Source organism: Artemia sp. Qi Xiang Cuo, chromosome 5 (assembly GCF_049724085.1).
Source record: "Artemia sp. Qi Xiang Cuo chromosome 5, ASM4972408v1, whole genome shotgun sequence".
In the NCBI taxonomy this organism is placed as follows: domain Eukaryota; kingdom Metazoa; phylum Arthropoda; class Branchiopoda; order Anostraca; family Artemiidae; genus Artemia; species Artemia sp. Qi Xiang Cuo.
The window spans coordinates 61512561-61535204 of NC_142798.1; the positions used below are offsets into that span (position 1 = coordinate 61512561).

The 22644-nt window shown below is 34.0% G+C and overlaps 1 protein-coding gene and 1 long non-coding RNA gene across 2 annotated transcripts in view; one reads left to right on the forward strand and one right to left on the reverse strand.

Moving 5' to 3' along the window:
• Positions 1 to 22644, reverse strand: part of LOC148952345 (uncharacterized) — a 137444-nt gene that overhangs the window by 56268 nt on the left and 58532 nt on the right. The gene's annotated exons all lie outside the window — the stretch shown is intronic.
• The window catches only part of LOC148952346 (uncharacterized), a 120536-nt gene continuing 120233 nt past the window's right edge, over positions 22342 to 22644 (forward strand). Inside the window, exon 1 of the long non-coding RNA XR_016141768.1 lies at positions 22342 to 22480. This is a non-coding gene — a long non-coding RNA (uncharacterized LOC148952346). The remainder of the gene's footprint in view (positions 22481 to 22644) is intronic.

Sequence of the window (22644 nt, forward strand, 5' to 3'; positions counted from 1 at the left end):
GGTGACTGACAAACACATTTTGAAACTAAAGAAAACATTAAAATTTAGTAAATTGTCAAGCAATGTCAAAATGTAATCGCTTAGTTTAACTCAGGTATTGGACCTTTCATTTATGCCGAACAAAAAAAATAACTAGTTGAAGCTGTGATTAAATTCTTCCTCAATATAAAATCAAAAACATGAAATTATAAATGTAAATGTGTATTTCAAAGAAATAATATCCCTCTTAATAATTTAATGTCGACAAACACTGGAAATTGGTTTTCTTCAGTATTGTTTGTGAATGATTAAAGATGGTGACTGACAAACACATTTTGCAACTAAAGAAAACCTTAAAATGTAGTAAATTGTCAAACAATGTCAAAATGTAATCGCTTAGTTTAATTCAGGTATTGGACCTTTCATTTATGCCGAACAAAAAAATATAACTACTTGAAGTTGTGTTTAAATTCTTCATCAATATAAAATAAAAAACATGAAATTATAAATGTAAATGTGTATTTCAAAGAAATAATAGCCTTCTTAATAATTTAATATCGATAAACAGTGGAAATTGGTTTTCTTCAGTATTGTTTATGAATGATTAAAGGTGGTGACTGACAAAAACATTTTGAAACTAAAGAAAACCTTAAAATGTAGTAAATTGTCAAACGATGTCAAAATGTAATCTCTTAGTTTGATTGAGGTATTGGACCTTTCATTTATGCCGAACAATAAAAAAATAACTACTTGTAGCTGTGTTTAAATTCTTCATCAATATAAAATCAAAAACATGAAATTAAAAATGTAAATGTGTTTTTCAAAGAAATAATAGACTTCTTAATAATTTAATGTCGATAAACAGTAGAAATTGGTTTTATTAAGTATTGTTTCTGAATGATTAAAGGTGGTGACTGACAAAAACATTTTGAAACTAAAGAAAACCTTAAAATGTAGTAAATTGTCAAACAATGTCAAAATGTAATTTCTTAGTTTAACTGAGGTATTGGACCTTTCATCTATGCCGAACAAAAAAAATAACTAGTTGAAGCTGTGATTAAATTCTTCATCAATATAAAACCAAAACATGAAAATTTAAAATGTAAATGCGTATTTCAAAGACATAATAGACTTCTTAATAATTTAATGTCGATAAACAGTAGAAATTGGTTTTATTCAGTATTGTTTATGAATGATTAAAGGTGGTGACTGACAAAAACATTTTGAAACTAAAGAAAACCTTAAAATTTAGTAAATTGTCAAACAATGTCAAAATTTAATCTCTTAGTTTAACTGAGGTATTGGACCTTTCATCTATGCCGAACAAAAAAAATAGCTAGTTGAAGCTGTGTTTAAATTCTTCATCAATTTAAAATCAAAAACATGAAATTATAAATGTAAATGTGTATTTCAAAGAAATAATAGCCTTCTTAATAATCTAATGTCGACAAACACTGGAAATTGGTTTTCTTCAGTATTGTTTGTGAATGATTAAAGATGGTGACTGACAAAAACATTTTGAAACTAAAGAAAACCTTAAAATTTAGTAAATTGTCAAACGATGTCAAAATGTAATCGCTTAGTTTAACTCAGGTATTGGACCTTTCATCTATGCCGAACAAAAAAAAATAACTAGTTGAAGCTGTGATTAAATTCTTCATCAATATAAAATCAAAAACATGAAATTATAAATGTAAATGTGTATTTCAAAGAAATAATAGCCTTCTTAATAATTTAATATCGATAAACAGTGGAAATTGGTTTTCTTAAGTATTGTTTATGAATGATTAAAGGTGGTGACTGACAAAAACATTTTGAAACTAAAGAAAAACTTAAAATGTAGTAAATTGTCAAACAATGTCAAAATGTAATCGCTTAGTTTGATTGAGGTATTGGACCTTTCATTTATGCCAAACAAAATAAATAACTACTTGAAGTTGTGTTTAAATTCTTCATTAATATAAAATCAAAAACATGAAATTAAAAATGTAAAGGTGTATTTCAAAGAAATAATAGCCTTCTTAATAATTTAATGTCGATAAACAGTGGAAATTGGTTTTCTTCAGTATTGTTTATGAATTATTAAAGATGGTGACTGACAAAAACATTTTGAAACTAAAGAAAACCTTAAAATGTTGTAAATTGTCAAACGATGTCAAAATATAATCTCTTAGTTTAACTCAGGTTTTTGACCTTTCATCTATGCCGAACAAAAAAAAATAACATAATAAGCTTCCGAGATCTAGGTTTCAGGAAATTCTAAACTTTAGAAATTCGAGTAAATTAACTGTCCGAATCATACATGCATAAAAAGGGTTTATATTCATTTAACTTTACTAACATGATCCTCATATATTATTTTTAATTTTCAGGAGGCACAGTCAGTATTTGATTGTAGCCAATGGAAAGAAATGCCAGTAACTGAAGAGGAGAAGGATGAAAACTTATCAACTGTAGGAAATTCTGTAGACCGGAGGGAAAAAAAGTTGAAAACTCCAGTAGACCTGGCAGTGGATGAAGATAGAATAGAGTTTCACCCCCACCCACTAAAAGACGAATGATTGAACAGTTATTAATCGATGGTGATAGCAAAGAGTTTCTCCCCCCACCCGCTAAAAGACGGAGAGTAGATATTAACATAGAGAGATCAGCAGTTGATGATGAAGATGATGATGATGATGTCAAAATATTAAAAACAATATAATATATAGATCTTTATCCTTTATTTCAATAAAACATCTTTTTCTTATATATTTAGGAAATTGTCTCTTTTAGAATCATGCTATAGTTTTACAGATAAATATATTAGAAACAAAAAAATTTACTTGTTGCGTGCTGATTTTTTATTCCTGAAATTTGTTGCATGTTTATTTTTTCTCTTCGTGAAACAAGTACATTTATTTTTTTTTTATACATATTGAAACTAATTTTGTTCTTGGAATCTGAGTTTTTTTTTTTAACTTTTTTAACTTTTTTAACTTTTTTTAACTTTTTTTAACTTTTTTTTTACTTTTTTTTTATATCCACGCTCAATGTCAGAGTGAACGAATCACTACCATGAAATAATCGCGCACTTTTAACACAGATCAGCACGAATTTTCACGGTAGTTGAATTCCGGTCATTGCACTGTCCGCTTGTATTGGCGGGAGTATTGTCCGCTTGAAACTGTTATAGCTATATGGAAGACACCCCGCTCTCTAGCGTTATAGCTATATAGGGGGACACTGCGTTTGTAAGTATTGTAGCTATATGGGGGGACTGTCTGCTACCTTATATTATACCTATATGGGGGGATTGTGCGCTACTTACCATTATAGCTATATGGGGGGACTATGCGCTTCCTTTAATTGTACACAGTAATTTCCTACCTGTCTCGTGCCTTAAATTATGCACAGTAATTTCCTACTTGTGCGCTCTCTTTAATTGTACACAGTAATTTCCTATTACTCCCGTCTCTTTAATTGTACACAGTAATTTCCTATTACCCCCGTCTCTTTAATTGTACACAGTAATTTCCTACCTGTGCGCTCTCTTTAATTGTACACAGTAATATCCTACCTGTGCGCTCTCTTTAATTGTAAACAGTAATTTCCTATTGCCCCTGTCTCTTATATTATATCAATACTACTCATATCAGCAATATATTAGGAACAGTTTTGCGTGTTAAATTAAAGCTTACAGCGCTTATTATGGGGGATGTTGAACTAACAAAAAGACAACATTTGCATCATAATACTATGCTTCTACTCCTACAACTACTGCTACTATTACTATTACTACTACCTCTACTACTGCTACTAAAGCTAAAACTACTACTATTAACTGTACTCCTGCTGCTACTACTATATTTACTGGCGCTACTACTACAACTAATAAAAATAAGGGTATCGAGGGAAAATTTTGGGCAATATTTTAACTGTCCTGAAATAAATCGAAACACACAATGTCCATATAGGTTGTCAAGAGGACGTTTCAGCTATGCTTCAGGATCGGTAGATGGTATTAAGTTAAAATTTCATCGTGTGTTGAAAGGGATGTTGAAAAAAGGTGCTATTTGCATACTGCTACTAATGCTACTAATGCTACTACCGTTACTACAACTATCGCTACGGATACTTACTGAACCTTTCACCAATACTGAAAAAATTTATGTCTTAAACCTATGTTTGAATATTTGTTATGGGAAATGACGGGCGTGGGGGAGGGAGATTTCTCTCAAATCACTTTACTCTTAAAAAGGTCACTATAACTTCCAATTTAAAATCAAATGAGACCCATTTAAATTAATACGACCACCCATTCCATAAAAACCTTATCCCCCCTGGGCATAACTTAAAGTCCTTGCCCCAGAACTTTGGGGGGCTATGCCAACCCTGGAAGCATTGTTATATGTTCTTTGGACTATTTTAAACAAAATTACCATCATACAATTTGAATCAAATGCATTTAGTGAAAAGAGGGGTAGTTGCTTCTTGACCTCCATCACTATTGACTCTTAAAAAGGAACTAGAAATTCTAATTTCCAACAAATAAGCCACGTATAAAGCTTATACAACCATCCCTTCCATAAGAGCCTCAAATGTCCCAGGGGCATAACTTACAACCCTCACCCTCAGGCTTTGGTGGTTTGATTCAACCTCAAAAGCCTTATTATTTGATATTTGGACTATTTTGAATAAAAGGACTTTGGGGGGGGGGGGTTGTCATCCTCACAGAGAACTAATTTCCAGAACTTTCAACTATGTTGAGCAAAACAAGCATCTCAAAATTTTGATTGAATGTGTTTGGGGAAATGGTGGGCGTGAGAGGGAGGATAGTTGCCCTTCAGTCACTTTCGAGTATTAAAAAGGGCACCAGCCCTTTCAATTTCCAATCAAAATTAGCCCTTTTTGAAGTTTCTATGATAAAGCTCTCTATAAGAACCTTATATGCCCCCAGGGCATAACTTACAACCCTTGCCTTGAGGGCTGTGGGGGGAGTATCCTCCTCAAAAACATATTTTCTATCTGGAAATCAACAACGTTGAACAAAATTGCTATCTTAAAATTTTGATTGGATGTGTTTGGGGAATTGATGAGCGTGGAAGGGGTGTTAGTTGCCTTCTAATCTCTTTTGACTATAAAAAAGGGCACTAGCGAATCCAATTTCCAATCGAATGATTCCTTTTCGAGATTTTTACGACAACTCCTTCGATACGAGGTGCCCTGGTCTAAGGAAAAAATAAATAATACATGACTCATGCAGAGTAACACAAAATGAAAAATGACTTTGAACAGCTAAAAAAAGGCATGGAACAAGGAACAGCAAAAATCACATTGAATTGCAAAGGAAAACGTTGCACAACGAAATATGCGATTAGAAGACAAATCAAATTACAATGAAATGAAGGAACGTGTTAGCTTAGCTCATATGAGTCCCTGAAGAATAAACAGGAAGGAGGAAAGTTTAATATATAGTTTTTTGATCAATTATATTAGAATAGACTTGTTATCTTGGAAATTTCACTCCATGGCTTTTCGGTACCCTTCAGGCTGAAACTGTTGTTTCGCATCCCAAAATGGAAGAAAATGCAATCATATCTGATTGCTAGGAAGGTGAATATAACGTTTAATTTCTAATTAACCTTCTCCAAATATTCTGGAACTAAGATATCCACACAGTCCCCCACCCCTGAAAAAAAAACTTTCTTGTAGGTATAGCGTGAAACCTCTACAACAGCTTTCTCTTTTATGCTGAATTTGGTGGTGTAGTTTTCACCAAAATATCTCACCATTGCTTGGTTGCTTCCCCTCCCCACTTTTTTTAATAATTGGGCACATTTTATCAGGTTTGTTACTTTTCATGGGTGTCCTCAAACTTAAGAATTTCTATATATTTTCAATCACCTTAAAAGTGCAATCTTTTAAGGGTATGTATTGTTATGAAAACACCTTTTTTTTAGAGTTTTGTCACTATTAGCTTAAGTCCATCCTTATTTACGGTTTGTGTCGTATAGAAATATAAATAAACATAAAACCCGATATTTCCATTTAAAAGTGGGACAAAACAAAGTTCCTGGTGTCACCTGCCTCTCCTTCCTGGTAAACTTCTTGACTTTATTTATAAATTGCCCCCCCCCCCATCCTTACCTCTCCATTTTTTGCCTGTATGAATAGGAATGAAATATCGTATGTTACAAAAAGAAACATTTTTACGCAATAAGAAGGCACCTATCACCCCACAGGAGCCTTATTAAGGATTACTACAAATGAAGGGAGATTATAGATTTATTCCTACCTTCATCGTCTTTACCGACTCTTTTCTATATTCATCTGAAGGTTCATGGAGGGGTAGATAACTTAGGAAGTCAAATGCACTTTGAGGCACCTAGTCTCCCCCCCCCCCACCTACACAACGACCCACCATCCTTCACCATAACATCTGATGCACAATTATGCATCACTATAGGGTTTCAGAAACATCGAATGAATATAATTGGTTAAAGGAGGTTTTAAAATATATTAAGTAAAAGACATGCTTTTTTTTACTGAAAGTAAAGATTTGATGTAAGCAATCAGTATCCTAAGCTAACGAATTCTCGCTGCCAAATTGTATATATTAATAAGTTGAAAGTGACTGGTAGCCTCACGCTTTGTCACTCTTTCTGCTTAAGATTAAGAATTTCAAGAGTAGCAAAAATTTGGGACATTGGTAAAAATTTTCGATGAACAGTAGTTTTATTAAATAAATTCTTAATATTGTTCTTTCTACAGAAGTTTGGAGGACGGAGAGGGGTTTTATTGTTCATATGAATCGAAATTCTTCGTAATTTTTTATCTTCTTCGGGGTTGAAGCCAACGTGGCTTCTATAATTGGGATCTCTAATGTTTACTACATTCTTCGTGCATTTTTAACTACATCACAACATTGTATTTAAATAGAAAAATAAATATATTATCATTGCAAATCACTGATAAAAAGCTCCTGTTAGCACTCGCTAACCCTCCTTCCCCCAAGAAGTTTCTTTGGCAAGGCTTCTTAGGCCCCGCCTCACATTTCTGACCTTTGTGTCGGTATTTTAAATTATTTGACTACCTCATAATTTTTAATCGATAGCAACTTGGTCCTCCATGGGGCAAAATCCTATTATAGTGCCACACAATGGCAGAAGACGCCGCTTACCCTGGAAAAATCTTTTTAGTTACTCAAAAAGGCCACTGCAACTTTTTATTTCTTTTCGAATTAGCCGTCTACTGATCTTCTAGGACCGTTGGGTTGGCATGACCAACTTTGGGAAAACCCTTCCAGAAAAACAAAACACATCCATGATCCCTCCATGGGGTAAAATCCTAGTATGGTGCCACAAAATGGCAGAAAACCCCGCCTTCTTCTCGGAAAATCTTTTTCGTCACTCCAAAAAGCCAGTACAGCTTTTTATTCATGTTCGAATGAGCCCTCTCCTGATCTTCTATGACCATCAGGTCGTTATGACCATCCCTGGGAACACACTCCCAGAAAAATGGCAGAAGACGCCGCTTTCCCTGGCAAAATCTTTTTAGTTACTCAAGAACGCCACCACAACTTTTTATTTCTGTTCGAATGAGCCCTCTCTTGATCTTCTAGGACCATTGGGTCGGTATGACCATCCCTGAAAAAATCCTCCCAGAAAAATAAACACGCATCTATGATCTCTCCATGGGGCAAAATCTTAATATGGTGCCACAAAATGGCAGAAAACCCCACTTTCTTCTGGCAAAATCTTTTTCGTCACTCCAAAAGGCCCCTACAACTTTTTATTTATGTTCGAATGAGTCCTCTTCTGAGCTTCTAGGATCATCAGGTTTTTATAACCATCCTTATGAACACCCTCCCAGAAAAAAAAACAAACACACATCCATTATCTTTGTTTTGAAAAAAAATGTACATAGACCTTGAACCCTCTACAGCTCAGTTTTCTAATATGGTGAATCTAATGGGGTAATTTTATTAAGATTACTTGCCTTTTTCGTGGGTGTGTTTTCCACTTTTTCGAATATCATGCGAGTTTTCTCAGGTCTTTAGCTTTTGATGGGTAACATTAAATTTCAGTATGTTTATATATTTGAAACCAGAATACAAAATCCAATTCTTCTGAGGTATTAATTGTTATAAGAATCCCTTATTTCAGAGTTTTGGTTACTATCAGCCTGAGTCTATCTCTACTTTTTGGTTACCAGGAACTGTTTGATGTATATATTAACCAATGATTTTGTACGGACTGCGTGACATTTCAGGAACGAATGTATCACCATGAGACATTACTTTCTTTGAAACTGTGAGACTCAAAGAAGAGTAACTCAATCCTTATTAAATTGATTGGCTCTCTTGGAATTTTGAATCGACAGCTATTTGAACTTCTTTGCGGCAAAATCGTAATTTGGTACAAAAAAATGGCCGAAACACTATTTTTTGTGGCAAAATCTTTTTGTGTGTTCAAACAGGACATTAGAACTGCTTATTTTTGTCATCACTCAATAAAAATATTTGTTAAGTCCTCTAACGATTTTCTAGAGCCATTGGTTCAATACGATTACCCCTGGGGAAAACAATAATAAATAAACATGCATCCATGATTCTCTTCTTGGAAAAAAAAGTTGATATTTTTGTAGATAGGAGTGTGACAATGTGAGAAAGCCATCATAACCTGACTAAATTGTAAAAATAGCAAACTATGACATTTGAGTAATGATAAAAGTAACGAAGTATTAATTTTCTTTGTGTAAGGAAAACCAACCCAACATTAGATTTGAATACGAATATCCTTGATTCAACAAGGTCCATAAAATGCAAATACAAATACCGGACCGCTTCAAACTCGAGAGGTCAACGGCAAGAATATTACGCAACAACAATCACATGACAAAACAGGGTTTTAAATAGAGAAAGCGGGAACTATCTTTTTGAACAAAGAATTATTATTAGGATTAGATCAAAACTGGTCTCTGGCCAATTAGAGACAAGAATGTCAAAATAAGACAAAGCTTAAAATAGGGATTCGAAAACGGAAACAAGGTAGTCTTTTTGGAACTAACAACGAGTAAGTGTTTTACTTTGTAATTAAGTTAGGCTACCACTGTCTGTCTGAATTTCTCTTTGAAGATAAAATTAAAATAAGAAGAAAACCTCTAAAAGATTTCTGTCACTTGGTGATAGCTTTAATGCGTATGTAGAAGACAAGAATAACAACTAGTACTGAAGTCTAACATTTTACTATAAGTTGGTGATTTGGGTTTATAATTCGGTAGTATTTTCGCTTATCCAAGGCTTGGGCCATTTGGACAAAAACAGCATTTTTAAGGTTAGAATAAGCTAAAATTAATTTCTTCCCAGAAATTTAAAGCTTGTAGAAGAAGCTTCGAATAACAGAGGGTTCAAAGAGGGAAAGGAACCTTAACCAAGAAGTCAACGTTGGGAGAGCCTTTTGTGCTTCCCCTTTTCAGCCTAGAGTTCCTTGGAACTTAGCTTGACTTTATAAAGACCTTATATCCAGAAAATTGGAATTATCAGACAACAACATTACTTTCCCCCTTGTACAGTCTTCCGAAGTTTATACGAAGGAGAACCCTGTTCCCTTTTAATCATTTTTTTTCAGTTTATTAAACCCGTACCAACTGTTTATACAAAGGTGACTTCAATATTTATAAACATAGGTTAGGGAAAAAGGGAATAATAATGTCAATCTAAGAATTTCCAAACCTTTATGTCCAGATATGTTCAATTGAGAGTTTTCCCTGCTAAAGTTAAAGCTTACTAATGGTCCAAGGAACACAAACCCTTTTTCAAGAAATAATAAGAGGATCTCTTGGTTTGGGTTAATGTAAATTGGAATAAAATCAAGTACAGTTATTCCTAGCTTGGCTCAGCAATAGTTTGAACTAAAGGATTTTAATATGCCAGAACTCACGCCTTGATTAGCTAGTCAAGTGTAACTCTTTTAAGTAGAAACATTCGATAGCCTAGAATTAACGTAATCCATCTCTTTTCGGTAAACATTTGTGGACTGAACAAGTAGACCATAGACATCAGACCTAGAAGAGGTTTAGAAGTATTCAAAATAATTAGAGTTAGAATAATTTCCTTTCTATTTTTTTTATAATATACATCGGTTGTCACTGAATTCTGAGTACCAATTCTTACCAACACGCGTCATTAATAATACGCTAGCAAATTTTAGCCCTGATAGTAGGGGCAACCTTACAACTGGTGGCTGCGGTACTCAATTTCGGTGCAACTTTCGTTTAAGGGGGGGGGAGAGGATTAATAAAATTTATAAAATTTGGTAAAATCTAGTCCTCTGTTCCTCACAAGAAAGTGTGTGTTCAGTTTTCCAAACCTATCAGAGACAGAAAAGTTTGAAAAAGTGTTCATTAAAAATTTTTTTTACCTTAATGGGAAGTTCAGACAGCCTTTTATCTTCCTAAGATTCTTTCTTTTTTCTCTTTTTCTTTCTCTTTGCTACAAGTTCTAGTATCCGAATCGTCTATAATTTACTTAAATAGGGCCATAGGTTAATCATCCTCAATTGTGTGTAATTATAATACTAAACTTGAGGGTAAACTTAAATCAAGTTATTGAGAAAATTCTCATACAATTTATAAATAGACCCATTTTAGCGACTTAAAACACTATAAGGGATCAAAACGTTTCTCACACTAAGAGTTGAAAAGAATAGATCCTTCATAAGTTCAAATGAAAAAAAAATTGAAGAGGTAGAAATTGCACTACGAAAAGCGCAAGAGGAGAGAATAAGAGTAGAAGATCTAGAAGTAGAGAAGTAGAGAGAAGAAGTAGAGAAGTCTCACGATCTTGAGAAGTCTCACGAGAATTATTGATCGTGAGAAGTCTCAAATATTGCAACATTAGGCCTATTCTAAATCAAAACTCATATAGCACATATTTCACAAATGGTGGTCAATTTCTTCTAAAACTGGTTTATAAGAACATTCTTAATAAAGTATATTGGCTTATACTCAAGGATTTTAGGGGATTGGAGGGGTTACAACATCTACCTTCTTTATAACTTTTCTTAGTTTTGGGTCTGGCTTCATGATTTATGTTACTTAGTTTTATGATAGATACATTATTTTTAGAGTTATAATGTAATTATACTTAGAATAAAATTACTTTTAAGAAACAAGTTCATCTTGGCACTCACATATATTTCTTGCTGTTCTTAAGATTTTCTGAGTGGACATATTGCGGATATGTCGGAGATATTGCAGATATGTCCTTTTAACAACTGAGTATTGTCTATTGATCGAATTCAACATCTCCCTCCAAGTTTTAAAGTTTTATCTCAGTTTTAAAGTCTTGAAAGTTTTATCTTAATATACACCGCTTTTCCGGCGATTTTTTCCCTACACACACTATTTTAACAAAATGGATATACACAGTATCTTTTTATTTAGTTCAACATTTCCTGAAATTTCAACTAAATACCATTACCTGATCCTGATATATTGCACCTATGCCCTTTTAACAAGTGGGATGCACATAAATGTATGATGATTTACTTGAACATTCCCCTCATTCTTTTCCGAGTTTCAATGTAATACCCTGTGCCACTGTCTGAGAATCTGCACTGACCATATATATATATATATATATATATATATATATATATATATATATATATATATATATATATATATATATATATATATATATAAATAAAGAAGAACGCAAAAGAAGCGCACAAGCTTGAATAAACGCTCTACAAGAACAATATGGAGATGCCCCAGTCACAAGTAGGCTTCAAAACCTATTTGTGGAGAAAGTGCCTCCCATCTCGTTACTGACATATCCAAATGAAATCCATTCATGGATTACCACCCTTAAACAAATACAAAGGAGCTTAGGGAAAGATGATATTGCTATGATAAATCAAGCTACTTGTTATACACGAGGAGAAATACAAAGATTCGCAACGAGTTTAGACATTCCTAAAATAAAAGATTTAAATCATTTAGAAAAACTTCTAAAAGAAGCCTTTTTACATGAAAAACCAGCCGGACAAAAACTACAAGAACTGCTCTCCGAGAAACAAAGGTCATCTGAGTTAGTACACCAATTTTACTACCGGATCCGGGGAAAGGCAATAGATTATGAAAAAAATTCTCCTGGTATAAGAGTAAATGACATTACGATGAGTATTTTTAAGATTGGCAAGCTCCCTTCCATCGGAAGAAGAGTATTAGAACAATCTGAGGCCTTGAATTACCAAGATGAATTATTAACACTTGCAAAAATATTCGCAGCAACTGATGTAATATAAAGGGACTTCTGAGATGTGTTCTTGGGAGCAGCAGTAGTAGACTCAAGAGACAGGAATTCCACTAAAGAACCTGGAGTTAACCACAGAGTAGAACATAAAAACAAAGGCATTTATAACTATGAAAAAAGAAAATGTTTTAATTGTGGGAGGCTGGGACACATGAAAGTAGGTTGGAAAATCCCAAAGTGTACAAATTGTGGGAAATCCGGACATTACCGGAAAACTTGTTGGCAAAATCTAGTATGTATAAGGTGCCAAGAATTCGGGCATAGTGCAGACAAATGTATGGCACCAAATTCTATTGATAAAAAAACTAATCAGGCAGGACTTAGAGGAGATAAGTCCCAAGTCTGAAAATAAAATCACAAACCCTCCTTCAAACCAAGATGAAAATATTTGTTTTAGCGCGTTACAGGAAAATAAAACTGAACCAAGTTCTTTCCCATTTATGTGGATTGCTAAAATAGCAGACCAAAATTTTGTAAAATGTTTCGTGGATAGCGGGTGCCAAAAAAGCTTGTTAAAGGAGGAAATATTTTAAAAATTTCTACTAGAGGTTCGTAGACACCTCAAACCATCCTCCCTAAACGTGAAATCTTTAAGTGGAGAGACTTTACCACTAATAGGAGAAATAAATGTAGCATTCTGCATTACAGATGAGGCAAAACGAAATGAAAGATTATTTTGGAAATTTTAGTCGTCCCAGACTTGAAATTCGACGTAATTATAGGATATGATATTTTAAACAAATTTGATTGTACGTTAAATTTAAAATATAATAAAATTTCTTTAGGGAATACAAGTAAGGAGGAAATAAATTCCCTTGCATTTTTCACTGAAGAAATTTCCGGAAGTAGATCGGCATATATAGCGAAACAGGTCTATATTCAGGCCAATTGTTTCAAAATCATTAAGGCCAAATTGTCGAATCACTCAGCACCATTTGTAGGTCACGGCGACACTATAATGTTTACCCCGAATATTCAGACACAATTACACATATCTCCGTCGCTATGTGAAACTTATAACTATGCAATAAAAATAGTTTATTTTAATACGAGCCATGAACCTCTAAACTTACCATGAGGTAAAACCGTTGGTTCATATGAGGTGATAAACAATGAATATTATGGATACGACAAGCTCGTGCGGTGGAGCTTGCGAAGATTAGGAGTAATCGGGCTGAATCCCAAACGTCCAGGGATCCAGACTCAGAGAGGGACGAGCTGCTATGGATACGACAAGCTGGTGTGGTGGAGCTTGCGGAGACTAGGCCTATAGAAAGGGTCACTAGCGTGGATAATTGGGCTGGGTCTGGAATACCCGCAGACCTAGGCACCAAGAGGGGTAAGCCGCAGGAAGAATTTCCAAAATTTGACGTTTTGGGCAGAGCTGAAATTAACAACAGCCCAGAAACTTCAAATTTGGGGGAAGGGAATCCTTTTGTTGTGAAATGGTTAAGAGATCTTCAGTTAATCCTAGTCGAAGGGATATTGTACGCAATAGACGATTCAGAAAAAAGGAAACAGATGCATCAATTTAAAATCATCCTAACAAAAAAGTAATTAAAGGAATCATTAATCTTATGCATACGAGGCTTTTCCTAGGAGCACACATTGGGACTGTAAAAACTTTGAATAAGTTAAAAAAAAGTTGTGTTTTTGAAAATATGTACTGTCAAGTTGAAGAGGCGGTAAAGAATTGTCACCTATGTTTAAGGAGGAATAGAGTTAGCAATATATATCCTAAGTTAAGAGAAAGTATTTTCCCCGACCACCCATTTCATATCTGGTCAATGGATACCACGGGAAAATTACAACTTTGCGCTAACGGTGACCAATATATAATTATTGCAGTAGAGCATTTCACTAAGTATACAGCCTCAGGTCAAAATCAGTGATGGAATTTATAATAAAGGAAATCTTATCACATTTTGGAAATATGGATTTCCTACTGTCAGATAATGCCTCATGCTTTAAAAGCAAACCTTTAATGAACTGGCTATTCAAGAAAGTTCATCAAAAATTATTCTTGTAGGAGACCCCATCTAGTGCTATCAGAATTATATAAAAACGTCTTTAGAATATCATTTAATTATAGGCGTTACGGCTTACTGGAACTTTATAAATCGACTAACTGCAATGTGGCGACACAACAATTGAAATTGTTGGTTATTTGTGATTTCTCAATATGAAATAAACAAGATGAGTTCAGAATGCTCGAAATGTTCAGCATTCGATTCCCAGTGTCAAACACTTCGTATTTCTTTCAAATAGAAAACGATTTTAATTTTTTTGGGTTGAGTAAAGATCAAACGAGATATTTCTTAGAAGATTACAATATAGAAAAAGAATATAACTTAAAGGGTATACCACTATTATGCAACCACCAATTTCTTATTAGAAGCAAACAAATGAACTCCTGCAGTTTAGCAAACTACATGGAAAATATTGTATTAATTAATAAAGTGTGTAAAAAAAATTATAAAGGAAAATGAAATTTTAATCCAAAGAATTGGAAGGGAAAAGTATATAATAAGATCTCTTTTCAAAGATAAAATAAGAATGCATTTCGAATGCAAAGCAGAGAAAAACAGTAAATTCACATATATAAAGAGCAGCTCAATAGTGGAATTGCCAGAAGAATGTTCTCTAACTGCAGAGATGTTAAAAATAAACAGGATGTATAGGGGACACATTACAAAAGAAATGGCACCTTCAAACATATCTATAATTAGCCTAAAAGGGAACCTATCCATAGTTGGAATAGAAAACGAATTGGACAAAGAATTTGAAGATTTAATCTCTATATATTTCCAGAACAACTCCAAGACGCAGATGGGCATAGCTGAACTGAGAAAAATGCACATTTCCTTAAGAGACGAAAGAGGAAGTAAAATAGCTAGCTACTGGACATTTATTCTTAATACCTTTAATCTATTTATGTCTTTATTAGGACTAGTTTCTATAGGAATAATTCTCAAAACATTGAGAAAACTATGCTTAGACTATAGGAAACAAAAGTCTCAAGACTTTCACGTAACTGTGGAACAAGAAAAAATGGAATTAAATTGGTTCTTAGCAAAGTTATGGTTTCATTAAGAAAAAATAACTGTACTAAGAATTTTAAGTGTGGGAGGTTGTGAGGATGTGAGAAAGCCATCATAACCTGACTAAATTGTAAAAATAGTAGACTATGACTTTTGAGTAATGATAAAAGTAACGAAGCATTAATTTTGTTTGTGTAAGGAAAACAAACCCAACGTTAGATTCTAATACCCTTGATCCAACAAGGTCCATAAAATGCAAATACAAATACCGAACCGCTTCAAACTCAAGAGGTCAACGGCAAGAATATTACGCGACAATAATCAAATGACAAAACAAGGTTTTAAATAGAGAAAGCGGAAACTAACTTTTTGAACAAAGAATTATTATTAGGATTACATCAAAACTGGTCTCTGGTCAATGAGAGACAAGAATGACAAAATAAGACAAAGCTTAAAATAGGGATTCGAAAACGGTAACAAGGTAGTCTTTTTGGAACTAACAACGAGTAAGTGTTTTATTTTGTAATTAAGGTAGGCTACCACTGTCTGTGTGAATTTCTCTTTGCAGATAAAATTAAAATAAGAAGTAAACCTTTAAAAGATTTCTGTCACTTGGAGATACCTTTAATACGTATGTAGGAGACAAGAATAACAACTAGTACTGAAGTCTAACATTTTACTACAAGCTGGTGATTTGATTTTATAATTCGGTAGTATTTTCACTTAGCCAAGGCTTGAGCCATTTGGACAAAAACAGCATTATTAAGGTTAGAATAAGCTAAAATTAATTTCTTCCCAGAAATTTAAAACTTGTAGAAGAAGCTTCGAATAACCGAGGGTTTAAAGAAGGAAAGGAACCTTAACCAAGAAGTCAACGTTATGAGACCCTTTTGTGCTTCCCTTTTCAGCCTAGAGATCCTTGGAACTTAGCTTGACTTTATAAAGACCTTATATCCAGAAAATTGGAATTATCGGACAACAACATTACTTTCCCCCTTGTGCAGTCTTCAGACGTTTATACGAAGGAGAACCCTGTTCCCTTTTTAATCATTCTTTCAGTTCGTTAAACCCGTACCAACTGTTTATACAAAGGTGACCTCAATATTTATACAGATAGGTTAGGGAAAAAGGGAATAATATTGTCAATCTAAGAATTTCCAGACCTCTATATCCAGATATATTCAATTGAGAGTTTTCCCTGCTAAAGTTAAAGCTTACTAAAGGTCCAAGGAACACAAACCCCCTTTTCAAGAAATAATAAGAGGATCTCTTGGTTTGGGTTAATGTAAATTGGAATAAAATCAAGTACGGTTATTCCAAGCTTGGCTCAGCAATAGTTTGAACTAAAGGATTTTAATACCCCAGAACTCAAGCCTTGACTAGTTAGTCAAGTGTAACTCCTTTAAGTACAAATATCGGATAGCCTAGAATTAACTTAATCCTTTTCTTTTTGGTAAACATTTGTGGATTGAACAAGCAGACTATAGACATCAGACCTAGAAGAGGTCTAGAAGTATTCAAAATAATTAAAATTAGAATATTATCCTTTTTATCTTCTTTTATAATAAATATCAGTTGTCACTGAATTCTGAGTACCGATTCCTACCAACGCGCCTCAGTAACAACACGCTACCAAAATTTTAGTCCTGATAGTAGGGGCAACCTTACAGGAGCTTGATACACTCCATGATACACTGAACTCGATGGTTCGATTTTTTCTAGTTAGGAGTTTTTCAAAATATAACTCCTAGTAAAGAGCAACCGACCGACAATATCATACGAGACCCAAACTTCATATACACATTGAAGCAAAGATTCTGATTTCTTTACAGAAAAACTGTTCCAACGTAATCTGATCGCACAGAGTAAGGCGTATTTTATCCACTGGATCCTTAAGGAGCTGCATAAAAAATTGTAAAACTGATAAAATTTCCATGACGCTCATGATTGTAACATCCACCCTGATCAAACAGTTCGTGGTAACAAACTGTAAGTAATAAGCGACCTGACTCAATAGTAACCAGAACTCTAAAAAACGGAATTTTGATGCCAATAGATACATCAAAGGAATTGGATTTTTATGCTGATTTAAATATAAAAGTTTCATCAAGTTTAACCTTTCCCATCAAACGTTTGCCTTATTTTTCAAAGATGAGGGAAACACCCCCTAAAAGTCATAGAATCTTAATGAAAGTCACACCATCAGATTCAGAGTAACAGAAAACCCTGCTGTAGAGGTTTCAAGCTCCTATTTTCAAAATATGGTATTTGTATTTTTTTAACCTAATAAAGAACGGACTCTAGCTCATGGTAACCAAAAACTTAAGATACGTTTTGAAGAAAGAAACAACAGTCGAGTAAGGAAGAATCACCGTTTGAAGCTGATTCAGAAATAGTAGCTATTATCTTGATTAATGTTAACGGTGAAAGTTTATTGTGAAAACACATCTATGGGAATTTAAAAAAAAGCCAGAAACCCTATTAAAATGGTGTCGAACGAAAATGGAAACTACACCATATAAGATATATTAATAAACACCAGAGCTCAACTAGCAACTGTAATTTTTATGAAGAAATGTGGAACAAAACATATGACATCATAAAATTACATTGATGTATTATAATTCCCATTTTTATGGAAATTTTGAAAAAATCCTGAATCCCCATAAAAATGGGGTTGAATCAAAAAGAAAACTACGCAATTTGATATATATTAATCAACCGTAGAACTCAACTAGCACCTGTAATTTTTATGACAAAACACAGAAGAGTTCATATGACATCATAAAAAAAGTGAAATTCAGCAGAGTCATTAATCGTAACAACAAAGAAAAAAAAGACAAGTCTTTCATATGCATTGCCAACATAAAACATAAAGATGTAAAAAGAGGAAAATCTAAAACTCACGAATGTCTTGGTCAATAGTAATATGATACACATGTCTTGGCTGATTACCAAGAGGGTAAGGTCACACAAAAATATTTAACGTCATAAATGTACAGACAGCATTACGTCATAAAGGTTATAAATTATCTTTGTAAGTACGGCTATCATCAGTTTATTTAAGCAAAGCAATGAATAAAGAGCAATTTGAAAAAAAAGCTATGAATTATAATAACAGTGAAGAGGATCTTAGGCCATCCAGCTATGACAATGGTAGGAGCTATATCTGTTCGTATGTATTAGAAAGACTGAGGAAAAGGGAAATAGCTATGTTGTTAGCTGATCTAATAAGGAATCAGACAAAGGAAGCTTTAGAAAACGATAAGAGAAACATTGCCTCTCTTATGTTTCCAAATTGCAAACCTAGTCAACTGCCCAAAGACGAAAGGAAATGTAAACTTGACCAAATTGCATGCATTCAGACGCAAATAAATGCAATAGAAGAAGATAACAATGAGATTCTAGCATCCCAGAGGATCCTTGACACTAATTGGAACTGGTTAGCTAATGAAGTGAATATAAGGCTGGGTTTAAAGCAGCTTGAAGAAACTGTTACAGCAGATGGGTTGCGATATTTATGGATCACGTTCGTTCAGCCTAAATTACTTGAGACATCCATAACACCAGAAGAAGAAAAGAAGCTGCAAACATTGATCATGGAGGATCAGATTGCTAATCAATTTGAAAAACACTTTCCCAATCGAACAGAGGAATGGATTCACCAACAAATTAAGCGCTGCCAATTGGAAACCAATGCTGCTCTAAAGCCTGAAGACACTGAAAGGTTCACAAAATTTGTGTCACAAATGGCCTGTGATTTCAATCTACAAGACTTGGAACTGTTGGAAGAATTTCCAGATTATTCATATTATGAATTGAAAATACTTTACAATAATGTTCCAAGGGATGCTAGAAGACGAAAACATGAGTTTACAAGAGAGGAAGATGCTATTATCATTTCTTTCATTGAATCTGGATGGTCTTTCGAAGAAATTGCTCTTAAAATTCCTCAATTATGCCACAAAAGCGCCTCATCAATAAAAAAACATCACATAAAATTGTGTGAAGATGGTATAGAAAAGGAATATAAAGCTGAGGGATGGACATCAGCAATGGACAGGCATGTCATGCGTCTTCTTAGGAAAAAAGACAGGAAAATTGACAAGATAATGCACCTATTTCCCGAGAAGACAATTGATGAAGTTCAACGGCGAAAAAATTTTTTGGAATATCATGAGAATCACGAAGGTAAGAGGTGGGGCTCCTTAAAAGAAGATGAGATCTTAGATAATTTGGGCACTTTCCGAATTCGTAAATTCAGAGCAATTAAGGCGAACATAGACGCACGCAAGACGAACCTAGCAACAGAACTAAAGTTGTGCATAAGGACCCGCCTGAAGTTATATTGTAGGCCTTATTTCACCAAACTGGGTAGAAAAAGATCTGATATAAGGAGTCCCCGTAGATATCTGCACTCGGTTTTTTCACGAGAAAGTGCGATGCTCTTTGCTCGATACCTAAACTACTTAAGAGTTAATAGTGCATGTTTTGTTGCTACGTACAATGAGTGCCCAGGTCATGTAACAAAGGCTCTTCGCAGTAAACCAGATATGGACTGGCATGTGTCGGACTCAGTTAAGCATCATTTGGTCCATATTATAGCTGAAGAATCCTTTGCGACTCGTGATGAACTTGAAAATGACTTACCACTTCCCCAGTTAAACTCATCTAATAAAGATGTGTTTAAAACCTTTTATCACGCACCAAACGCATCTACGTTAATTCTAAACAGGGCTCTAATATATCATATCGAATACCTGGCTCTTCAAAGCAATGGAAAATGGAATGTCAGCGAAAAAATGACACAAGCATTTAGCGCTACGGGGCTAAACCCAGAAAATAGCGAAGAAGAAAATCACTTAAGAAGAATCAAGTCCCAGCAACCACGACACACACCAGAGCAGTCTCATTTTCTACTCAAGAAAAGAATCGAAGCCTTACTTGTCTGGCCGTTACTACTTGGACTTCAAAGTCCACCCCTAAATCTCGCACCAGCAAAAGAAGAAGTTCTTAAAGAAGTTGAAAATCAGCAGGCGAAAACAGACGACTATTCGAATAGTAAGTTGCGAAAAAATAATGGAAAATTATCGAAAAGACAACTGAAGCTACTAAGGAAACAAACCATGCTTGAAAAATGCCATGGAATCACTAATGTAAAGCCAAAGATTGAAGAACCTCGATCAAAAAGAACCTACACTAAAAGACCAAGGACAAACGTCATAAAAGTGAGAAGCTCAACACGGAGAAAATGTGAGCCAATTCAGACAGAGATCAAGGTGCTGGAACCTTCATTCGTCAATATTTCTTTCAAACCTTCCCCTGAGGTGCCTTGTAATGAAAACATAGATATATTCACTATGCCAGATTTGAATTGGTATCCAACTGCCATTTAAATTTGGTAGATGGAACAAGAAATTGGGAGCTATTTGAAATGACTTCTTTCCCAATTTACGGTACGTCTTATCAGCTTACACCTCTCTAATTTCCATATGTGGGTCTTATGCATTTATCGGAGGCAACTCTCTAGCGTTGGGAATAAAGAGCCCTAAGGCTTCAGTGTATTATTATCATTATTTATCTTTTTTCACAGCGCCCCCCTCCCTTGGCTTTTTTTACCCAAAAACATCCAATAAAATTTCATGACATCCATCTGATTCAGCGTATTTGAAAGGTCCTATAACTTTCATTTTCAACCCTTGCTCTTTACGCTAAAATTTTAAAGTTCTTTAAAGATGCTTACCATGAAATTCAACGGGCCTTGTGCTTAAGCATTCTTTCTTAGAGAACTGTGACAAAAATTTAAACTTTAGCGTAAAGAGCGATGGTTGAAGAAGGAGTATTCCCCTCATATACGTAATAATCTTTCTTCGTTAACAGTTTTAATGTTGATCCATACTTTCAGTTGAAAAAAAACTTTTTATTTAATATCAAATAGGATTGGTTAATTACTGATTCCCATTTAGCTACCCTCACAAAATTAGTCATTGATTCTGCACTCATATTTCGAGTTAACAGGTTTACTTCGGAATTTTCGGATCACAGGTTTCATGATTAGGCAATAATGACAATCATTTTATTCTTTCTTTTAGTCAGTATCATTAATGAATATCAAAATTTGGTTCTTGTTAATTAAACGAAATATACTCAAGAAGGGAATTTAGGTTAATCCTAATGAAATATAACCTTCATAAAACCTTTGGTTTATATAATAACCTATTTTGGGCTGTATGTTTGCACATTAGGGGGGTGGGGGTAAAATATTTGAACAGTGCCCCTAACCTAACGTAACCTAACCCCTCCCGCATAAAGTGCAAACACATAGCCAAAATTATACAAGTCCTGTGCATTCTCACCCATCCTGTGGGTTTGTGGCTATGTTTTCTGAGATCTAACCTAAGCGTAATTCGTGAGTGTGTTTCGTTTAATTAACTATTACCCAAGATTTAAATATCTTTTTCATTTTTCTACAAACTTCTGTATTAGTCCTAAGGTTTTCAAATTTTTTGTACTAAAGTTTGTAGCTAAAACATCATTACGAGCTAAATCACCTGTGAAATGGGTAAGATCAGAAGTATAGCATTTAATCAGCCAGTCAAGCAATTTTGAATTATAGTTCAATGAAACAAAAGCGGAATAAAAAATTGAAACTTTTTGAATAGTTTTCAAAGAATTGTGAGAAATCCTTATCATAACCTGACTAATTGAAAAAATAGCAAAGCTTTATTATGACTTTTGTGTAATGGTAAAAATATAAATGGTTATGATCTTTGTGCAAAGAAAACATACCTAAAATTGTGAATTCTGACTTGAAAAATAGTACACTTGACTTTAAAAGGTCCATAAATTGCAAATAAACCTATCTCTTTCAACATCAGAGTTCAACGCCTAAAAATATTACGTGACAATATCTTGACAAAATACTACATGACTACGTGATATGATAAAAATTGCAACAAAACAGTTTTTTTTTGAATATAGTGAAAGCAGAAACCAACATTTTTGAACAAAGAATTATTATCGGCCTTGGTACAAAAAATAGGGATTGCATTAAAACTAGTCTCTGGCCAATGGGAGACAAGAATGACAAAATAAGACAAATCTTAAAATAATAATTCTGGGACCCAAATGAGGTAGTCTTTTCTGGAACTAACAACGAGTAAGTGTTTTCTTTGTAACGAGGATAAAAAGCCACCACTGTCTGTCTGAATCCCCTTTAAGGATAAAATTGAGATAAGAACTAAACTTTTGAAAGAGTTCTGTCACCTGAATAGACCATACTAAGTAATAAATTTAATACGTATATAGGAGACATAAACTAGT